A 9,677-nucleotide genomic window follows, 5' to 3' on the forward strand; every position below is an offset into this window, starting at 1 on the left:
TTCTCGAATTATTTGCTCAGCATACAGATTGAATCGGTATGGTGAAAGGATACAACCCATATGCACAACTTTCCTGACTTTACACCATGCAGTATCCCCTTGTTCTGTTCAAACGACTGCCTCTTGATCCATGTACAGATTTCTCATGAGCACAATTCAGTGTTCCGGAATTCCCATTCTCTGCAATGTTATCCATAATTTGTTACAATCCACACAGTCGAATGCCTTAGCATAGTTAATAAAACACAGGCAAACATCTTTCTGGTATTCTCTGCTTTCAGCCAGGATCCATCTGACATCAGCAGTGATATCCCTGGTTCCATGTCCTCTTCTAAATCCGGCTTGAATTTCCGACAGTTCCCTATCAATATACTGCTGCAGCTGCTTTTGAACGATCTTCAGCAAAATTTTGCTTGCATGTGTTATTAATGATATTGTTTGATAATTTCTGAATTCGGTTGGATCACTTTTCTTGGGAATAGGCATAAATATAGATCTTTTCCAGTCGGTTGACCAGGTAGCTGTCTTCCAAATTTCTTGGCATAGACAAGTGAGCACTTCCAGTGCTGCATCCGTTTGTTGAAACATCTTGATTGGCATTCTGTCAATTCCCGGAGCCTTGTTTTTCACCAATGCCTTCAGGGCAGCTTGGACTTCTTCCTTCAGTATTATCAGTTCCTGATCATATGTTACCTCCTGAAATGGTTGAACATAGACCAATTGTTTTTGGTATAGTGACTCTGTGTCTTCCTTCCATCTTCTTTTGATGCTTCCTGCATCATTTAATATTTTCCCCATAGTATCCCTCAGTACTGTAACTCAAGGCTTGAATTTTTTCTTCAGTTCTGTCTGCTTGAGAAATGCTGAGCGTGTTCTTCCCTTTTGGTTTTCTATCTCCAGGTCTTTGCACATGTCATCATAATACTTTACTTTTTCTTCTCAAGCTGCCCTTTGAAATCTTCTGTTCAGTTCTTTCATCATTTTTTCCTTCTGCTTTAGCTACTTAATGTTCAAGAGCAAGTTTCAGAGTCTCTTCCAACATCCATTTAGATCTTTTCTTTCTCGCTTGTCTTTTTAATGGCCTCTTGCTCTCTTCATGTAGGATGTCCTTGACGTCATTCCACAACTCTTCTGGTCTTCAGTCATTAGTGTTCAACGTGTCAAATCTGTTCTTGAGATGGTCTCTAAATTCAGGTGGGATATACTCAAGGTCGTACTTTGACTCTCATGGACTTGTTCTAATTTTCTTCAGTTTCAGCTTGAACTTGCATATGAGCAGTTGATGGTCTGTTCCACAGTTGGCCCCTGGCCTTGTTCTGACTGATGATATTCAGCTTTTCCATTGTCTCTTTCCACATATGTAGTCAATTTGATTCCTGTGTATTTCATCTGGCTAGGTCCATGTGTATAGTTGCCATTTATGTTGGTGAAAAAAGGTATTTGCAATGAAGAAGTCGTTGATCTTGCAAAATTCAGTCATGCGATCTCTGGCATCATTTCTATCATCAAGGCCATATTTCCCAACTACTGATCCTTCTTCTTTGTTTCCAACTTCCACATTCCAATCATCAGTAATTATCAGTGCATTCTGATTGCATGTTTATCAATTTCAGACTGCAGAAGCTGGTAAAAATCTTCAATTTCTTCATCTTTGACCTTAGTGATTGGTGCGTAAATTTGAATAAGAGTCATATTAACCGGCTTTCCTTGTAGGCTTATGGATAGTATCCTATCACTGACAGTGTTGTACTTCAGGATAGATCTTGAAATGTTCTTTTTGACGATGAATGCAATGCCATTCCTCTTGAAGTTGTCATTCCTGGCATAGTAGACCACATGATTGTCCAATTCAAAATGACCAATACCAGTCCATTTCAGCTCACTAATGCCTAGGATATCGATTTTTATGCATTCCATTTCATGGTACAGATAATATATGTCAGGGAATTTCAAGGTATGAGGGAGGATGGGAGTAATCACTCTACTCTGTTATATTATTGCAGAGCCCAGGTAAGAGAGAAGTTCTTTGGACCATACCTTTTTTGTTGCCCTCACTTAGAAAGTAGACCACCAAAGCCTACCTAACTTGTTGCAGTGTCAACCCAGTTTCCTCTGTACAGCAGATGGAGAGATTGGGAGGGATCATCTCGTCTATCCTTTTGCCTTAGAGGACAACTTTAGCTGTGGATTCAGTTCTACCACAGAGATACACATCATCTTATTAAGATATATTGGTCTAACAAACAATACACTAGGCTGATTTTACAAATTCTAATCAACTTTTTTTGTGTGTGAAACTCCTTTTTTTATTTTATACTAAAATTTGTGTTTGAGTTATAAATATGCCATTTAAAGGATTTCTCTTTTTTGAGTGAAATGTTTTGAACTCCTGGAGAAGGATCTTGTATGAGTAGAAAGTATAATGAGTTTTAAAGAAAGATTCATACATAGTTCTAGGTCTATATATCTCCATTGCTGTTTTCTTTTCCCCTCCCCCTTTTTATTCAGAGGGCAGTGGTAAGAGGAAGAGAATTCTTCTTATATGAATCTAGAACAGAGTATTTGGGTGCAAGAAAAATGTACCATTAATGATAATATAAATAAAGTGGGGTTATAATGGATTGAACTTTAGAGCCAGCAAGAAGTACCTGGGGCCTGAAATCTCACCCAGGAAACTCCATATCCATTTTTCTCACAGGCTGTGTGATCTCTGTTTTTAGAGACTCCACATCTGTTCTATTATTTTTCTCAGCACAGTACTCAGCAAGGTTCTCAATTCCTGCTACGTCAAATCAGCAGCAGCATGATTGGTTTACAAGAAAGCTGACTCCGGTACCAACTAATGTGGACTAATAGCTCTAGCACCTAGACTGTCTTATCACGGTTTCCTTTATCTTAGGTCCTTGCTATTCAAAGTCTGGTCCATAGACCAACAACATTAGCATCACCTGTGTCTGGTCAGAAATGCAGAATCTTTGGCCCCAGCTGTATTTATTAATCTGAATGTGTGCTTTAACAAGACCCCCAGGTAATTCATATGCATGTTAAAGTTTGAAAACACTGCCTTAACCTAAATCATCAAGAAGGAAAACTTCATCAGTATGAAATAGATATTTTACACTCATACAATTAACTGGATCCAAGAGGTCACTTGGTAAATGAGTGGCCATAGAGGTTGGCAGCAGAATTAGGGGGAACACTTACAAGAAAAGTGAACACGGACAATAGCGTTATCCCAAACATGACTAATACCATGTCTAATAATAGCTGACTATGTTTGAGGATTGCTGAGGAAATTAAGTAATAGATACTAACGAATAGCAAATACCCAACCACTCATCCCGACGACTTACCTGTCTACTACAGTTTTCAACCTCTCATGTGTCTCTATATCCTAAGAAAATAAAATATTTTAGATGAAATTCTTTTCCCATTTCATATCATTCTTTGAGATCATGAACATTTCAGTCAATCAGCTAATTTCTTTTGGTTTATCTGGCCTGGGAGATAACACTTTCACATGTTTTCTTATAAAGGATTTTATGATCATAATGTCTGTGTAGCCCATAGGTTGTGGGTTAGCAATTCTGAAACCATTTTACATGTACACTAAGGTGAACAGATAAGTAAATAAATCGTAGATAATGGGAGCTAGGTTTCTCACTGTCAATGAAGCTACAAATAAAGAAGGAGGAAGGCTAAAATAAACCCCATGGTGTTATATTAGTGTCAGAGATATCTGTACAAATCCATGTTTATTTTAATACGTATACAATAGGTAGATGCAGGAATAAGTTAGTATAGACAATTCTTTTAAATTCTATCTGCTGAGAGAATCTAGAATTAGTGACACCCCAAGTACACCTAGCACCCAAATGTTAGTTTCTATATACCGTTATTCAACATAAGGAACCAGGGTCCCTGGAGAAAAGACTCATTGTAGGGCTGAAGCAGAGAAAATAAAGATCAGCCTTGACCATATTAAAATGCCAGAAAGTAAAGAAATATTAAAAAAAAAAAAGGGGGGGGGACATATCGAAAGAAGACAGGATCCAACCTGAAGGAGTTCTTGATTGTGAAAGCCGAAACAATTTGAAGGACAAAATAAATAATGATAATATTGGATTTTAAACCAAATAATAAAATGAATATTCATGAGTCCATGCTAACATTAAAAAAAGATAAAATAAATTAATAGAGGAGAAGGGACAAATCTTGCTTATTGAAGAACTCCAAATAATATACATAGACCGAATGAGAAGACTAGGAAATAAGCATTAGAACAGCACAATAATAATTGCCGTAGATAAGATCTCCTAATGAATGCTTAAATTAGTGGAATAAACAAGAAATTAAATGTTTATATAGCTGCAAAGCACCCCCCCATACTTATTAATTACCCAAGTGGTTTTAGCATCCTCAAATTCTTTGATACTCCTCCCTCCAGGAGATGGACCTCAGTCCCTCTCCTCTTGAGGTGGGCTGGGTTTAGTGATTCGTTTGTAAGGAATCGAATAAGGAAAGGGAAAAATAGTAACTTTACAGTGCAGAAACCTGGCTGACACCGCCTTAACCAAGTGACCAAAGTTAATTAGCATCACTAGTAATACGTCGGGTTGATTTCATGCACCCACACCCTCATACAGTACGATGAAAAGGATACTTTACTTCTATGATAATTTTTCCAAAAATCCATAATCTAAGTCTGATCATAAGGAGACCTGGTGGTGCAGTGGTTAAGGGCTCCACTACTAATCAAACGGTCAACGGTTCGAACTCTCCAGACTCTCCTCAGGAGAAAGATGTGGCAGTCTGCTTCCGTAACGATTACAGCCTTGGAAACCCTATGGGGCAGTTCTACTCTGTTCTATAGGGTCGCTAAGAGTCAGAATCAACTCAACAGCAACACGTTTTAAGTCTAATCATGAGATAATATCAGACGAATCCAGATTAGAGACATTATATAAAATACTTGACCTTTTGTATAGTACAAGGTCATGAAGAAGAAGGAAAAGCCTAGAAACTGTCACAGATTGGAGGATACTAAAGAGACATGATAACTAAATGCAGTGTGGTATTCTAGACTGATCTTGGAACAGAGATAAAGGACATTAGTGGAAAAACTGGTAAAATCCTAATGATGTCTGCAGTTAACTAATAATGTACCAAAGTCCATTTCTTAGTTTTGATACATGCATCACAGTTATTTGAGATGTTAACATTAAAGGAAGCTGGGCGAAGAGTATATGGACATCTCTGCACAATATTTACAACTCTTGTGTAGGTTTAGAATTGTTTCAGAATTAAAAGTTGCTGTCTAATCGCTGTGTACCGAATAACTACAAAAATCTCAGTGGCAAACCATCAGTCACTTTTATTTACCTCAAAGTTCAGTAGATCTGATTACACAAGGTAGCTCTTCTGATCTGGTCTGGATTCATTCGTACATCTGGAGATGGGCTTTCTATCCGTTTACCCAATAGCAAAGCATGGTCTTTTCTGGAACAACAGAGCACCGAAGTACCATCCTACACGTCCCTTTCATCATCGCGGCCATTTGATCATGGTTGCCACAGAGGTCAATGGCAAGCAAGTGGAAATACACAAGTTGTTTTGATGCTAGGATTGAAACTATGGGCCGAATGAAGTCAAAAAGCCAGCCCAGTTCAAGGGGTGAAAAACAGTTGCTGCTTCTTTTGTGAGAGAAATAGTAAAGACACAGGACAAAAAGTGTTGATGTGGGGAAGGTTAAATAAATGAGGCTGTCATGGCACTCCATCACATATGCCAATGATGTATAAATTACCAATATTGTCTTCCATTTAGCATATCATATAATATAGAAAGTACAACTCTAACCTTGTCCTCTAGCACTGATCAAAATGAATTCAATGCTAATATTCTTATTGCTGTTTCATACTTTCAAATGTATATTTTAAATTTAAAAGAGAAAGCACCTGATCTTCTGTTAAACTTTATATTATTATATAGTTTTCTTCTTGAAATTTGAACATAAAGCAAAAGCAAATAAAAGAGATCAAGTTCAGTTTGAAGAATATCATTTTCTCTGTGCTGTTTGAATTTCTCTCTTCTTAGCATAGCCTGTATCATTAAAAGAAAACAAAGATCCAACTCTACATATATTACAATTTTAAATTTAATTTATTGAAATTTAGAATGAATGCATTTATAATATATTTTTTTAAATTTTAAAATGTCATTTCCGGTAAGTATTGGGCCTCTGTTTTGATAGGATTCCTGGAACTTCATTCCACATACACTCCTCTCACCCCGTTCTTTGCCCTCATAAACACCAAATAAACAACCATTTGGTTTTTTTTAGGTATATGGTGTTGAGACTCAGTATAATCCAATAAGCATTTATAATTAGTCTCTCCCAGTTATGTCCTGAGAGCATATCACCCCTCTATTAATATTGAGCTGCGTTTAGCAAAAGCTGCTTTGAAAAGGTAACAGAAAAAAAGCATAAGGTTTCAGAAACTGTCACACGAAGTCAGTTGCTGTTACATAGATAAACCTGGAAGCAGAATATGATTAGGATGAAAAGCAAACTAATCAAATCCCCCAAATTATTTATGTGTGTATCATTATGACTCCTTTGTTGGAGTCAAAAATATATCAGGGTGATCAAATTGCTTTTGTTAAATGTGCTTGCTATTCATTTAGGTCAGTTCCTATTTGGCTCAGATGTGACCTTGCAACCTGGTGAAAATACTACAGTCGTATGGTTTATAATAGACCAAAAAAAAAAAAAAAAGCATTTTATATATAAATACACACGCATATGCCACATACACACACGTGTAATCAATGACTACTTTTCCAGTACAATGCTGAATACAGGGCAATGTCATCACATATAGGGACCAAAATAAGATGTCTAGTGTGGAATCTCTCTCTTTTTTGAAATTCAAAAAGCTGTACACTGTAGATATATATTTCATTTATGTGTTGAATTGTGTCCCTCAAAAGATATGTTGAAGTCTTAACCCTTGGTAACCGTGAATGTGATCTTGTTTGGAAATAGGGTTGTTGTAGATGTAATCAGTTAAGATGAGGTTATTAGGTTGGGCCCTAATCTCTTTATGGCTTATAAAAAGAGGGAAAGAGACAGCGAAAGACACGCAGGGAAGACGCCATGTGACGAAGGGGCGGAGACTGGGTTGTGCTACCAGAAGTCAAGGAACGTTGGGCCAACAAAAGCTGGAAGAGACAACGCAAGATCTTCCCCTAGAGCCTTTGGGGAGAGCATGGCCTTGCCCACACACTGGATTCAGACTTCTAACCTCCAGGACTGTGAGAAAATAAATTTCTGTTGTTTAAAGTCACGTCATTTGTGGCAATTTGTTTTGGCAGCAATAGGAAACAAATACAGATGCCCAGTGTGGGCTTCCTCCCTTTTTTGAAGTTAAAAAAAGCTGTTAAGTAGGTATATGTTTCAGTAATAAGTCTAAGGGATATCCCTTTTGGATCTGTAAAACTTCCTGATTGAAGTTTGACCCCTAAATGAAAATTATGTGAAGTACACATGCATAACAGGTGTTTATATACAGAGGTATTCAAAATAGATTTGAACTTTTATTGCACAAGTAATGTGTGCCAAATAGTGTTCGAGGTGCTGGGAACATAGAAATGATCAATACATGTCTTTGTTCTTTTGAAACCTGCACCTACAATAAGTGATACAAGGAAAACATAATGGCATAATAAAATAAAGGGTATTTGGGTAGCAGAAGGATGCATTACTTTATATAGGCTTCAAGGGAAGGTTCCATATTAGAGGTAATATATGAACTCAATCCCATTTACTACAAGAATTCCTACAAAGATCTGTAGGGAGGAAGATCTTGCTAGTATGTTTGATGCTTCTTAAGCACTAATGAGCATGATATGTTGGAAGAACAGAATGAAGACCACTGTTGGTGGAGCATAGTTAGTGAAAGAGATAGATATAAGAGCTAATCTGGTAATTATGTCGTAGGACATGGTAAGGAGTTCAGATGTTATGTTTACTGCAGTGGGAACCCACTGAATGGCTTAAAGCAAGGGACAGCATGATTAGACTTCTTTTACAGAGAGAACAAATTTGAAAGAAGCAAGAATGAAAGCCAAAAGACCAGCTAATTGAGTAGATATCTGACAATTTTCTTCACTGAAGGAGAAAGTGTGTGAACGGATTGACATAAGATTGTCGGTTAAAAGAGCTGGTGAACTTCTGAGAGTGTGTTTAGCTAAGCAGTTACGGTAAAGTAGAATAAGAACTATTTTTCCTGTGCTAATTTATAGACTAAAACACTTTTCTACTTTAACTCAGAGTAAGAGGTTGTGAAATAAAGAAATAGTAGTGCAAAAACTTGGTAAATTCTTCACTATACCTAATTTTCATAATTACATAAATAGTTGTAGCATCAAAATTATATTGTTGGACAATCTGGATCCATACTTTATTGACTGGAGTGTTCTGTAAAGTATAAACAAATATTAAACCATTTATAGAATTCCTGAATGATCCATCATGTGTTGGCAACAAAGCCCCATTTCTTACCTCCTATTTAGTTTGCAGTGGCTAAGAAACAATTTTAGGAAGTGTGAAAGGCAGACTATTTATATAGGAACACCAACTAATAATTACCGAAATGCTATGCTAAAAAAGTAAGTCAGTCATTCTAATTTGTGTGTGTGAGTGATACCTTATTTACTCATTTTTGTTTACAACTGAAACTCTGGGAATTCAAAATTAATATCCTTGCCCATGAGCTCTTCATACACACCAGAAAATGTTTCAGCATTGTATTCTGCATTGTTCTGCTGTACTTTGGCCAAATGAGCCTTTAAAAGCTGGCTGCCATCCAGTTTTACACAGATTCCCTTGCCTAAAATTTCACTTGGGAAGACCAAGTCTTCAAGAATTGCATTGTGCGCGGCTGTCAGGGTGTGCCTCCTGGGACAATTTTGTTTATTTTCTTGTATGGCTTTTTTGAGTTGGTTTAGGCAGAATTCTCCTCTGAGCAGTAAAGCCAATGTGATTTCCACTGAAATTTTTCTTCAGTTCACAAACTAACCAGACTTGGATTTCATGGAAAGATGAGGAATGGGACAAAGATTATAACAGGTTCCCAACCACCATCAACTTCAGTTTCCTTGACTATATTCAGCTCCCTCAACTGAGCCTTTAGGTCAGAGTTCATCTCCAGCCCAAGAGCCTGAGAAAAGCCAGACTTGAATTCATCTGGCTTTTGCCATTGAGCTTCACAGTCGTTGTACTTGAACTGAACATGGCCTTCTTCTTGCTGAGCGCCAGCCTAAGAAGAGGCCCCTAAATTGTTATTTTTTAACCATTATAGAAAAATAAGTTATTAAAACTTTGCCCGCCAAAAGCATTTGTGATAAGTTAATATAATGTACGTTTATTTGCAGACTTTCAAACAGCAGTCTTCCACTCTGGGAGGAATAGAGTGACATCTTGTTTTGAAGCTTCCCACTTCTACCAAAGACCATACAACAAGAGTAGTGGGGAAATCTGCCCCCTGCACACCCTTTTAGCTCAGTAACAAAGTCACCCGAGGTTCACCCTTCAGCCAAAGATTAGACAGGCCCATAAAACAAAACGAGACTAAATGGGCACACCATTCCAGGGGCAAAGATGAGAGAAGACA

The 9,677-nt window shown here is 37.4% G+C and overlaps 1 pseudogene; it reads right to left on the reverse strand.

Moving 5' to 3' along the window:
- Window positions 1-8,730: 8,730 nt before the first annotated feature.
- Window positions 8,731-9,298, reverse strand: LOC101359156 (40S ribosomal protein S7 pseudogene; annotated as a pseudogene).
- Between the last annotated feature and the right edge of the window lie 379 nt (window positions 9,299-9,677).

The sequence above is a fragment of the Trichechus manatus genome, unplaced genomic scaffold (genome assembly GCF_000243295.1).
Source record: "Trichechus manatus latirostris isolate Lorelei unplaced genomic scaffold, TriManLat1.0 scaffold00005, whole genome shotgun sequence".
Classification (NCBI taxonomy): domain Eukaryota; kingdom Metazoa; phylum Chordata; class Mammalia; order Sirenia; family Trichechidae; genus Trichechus; species Trichechus manatus.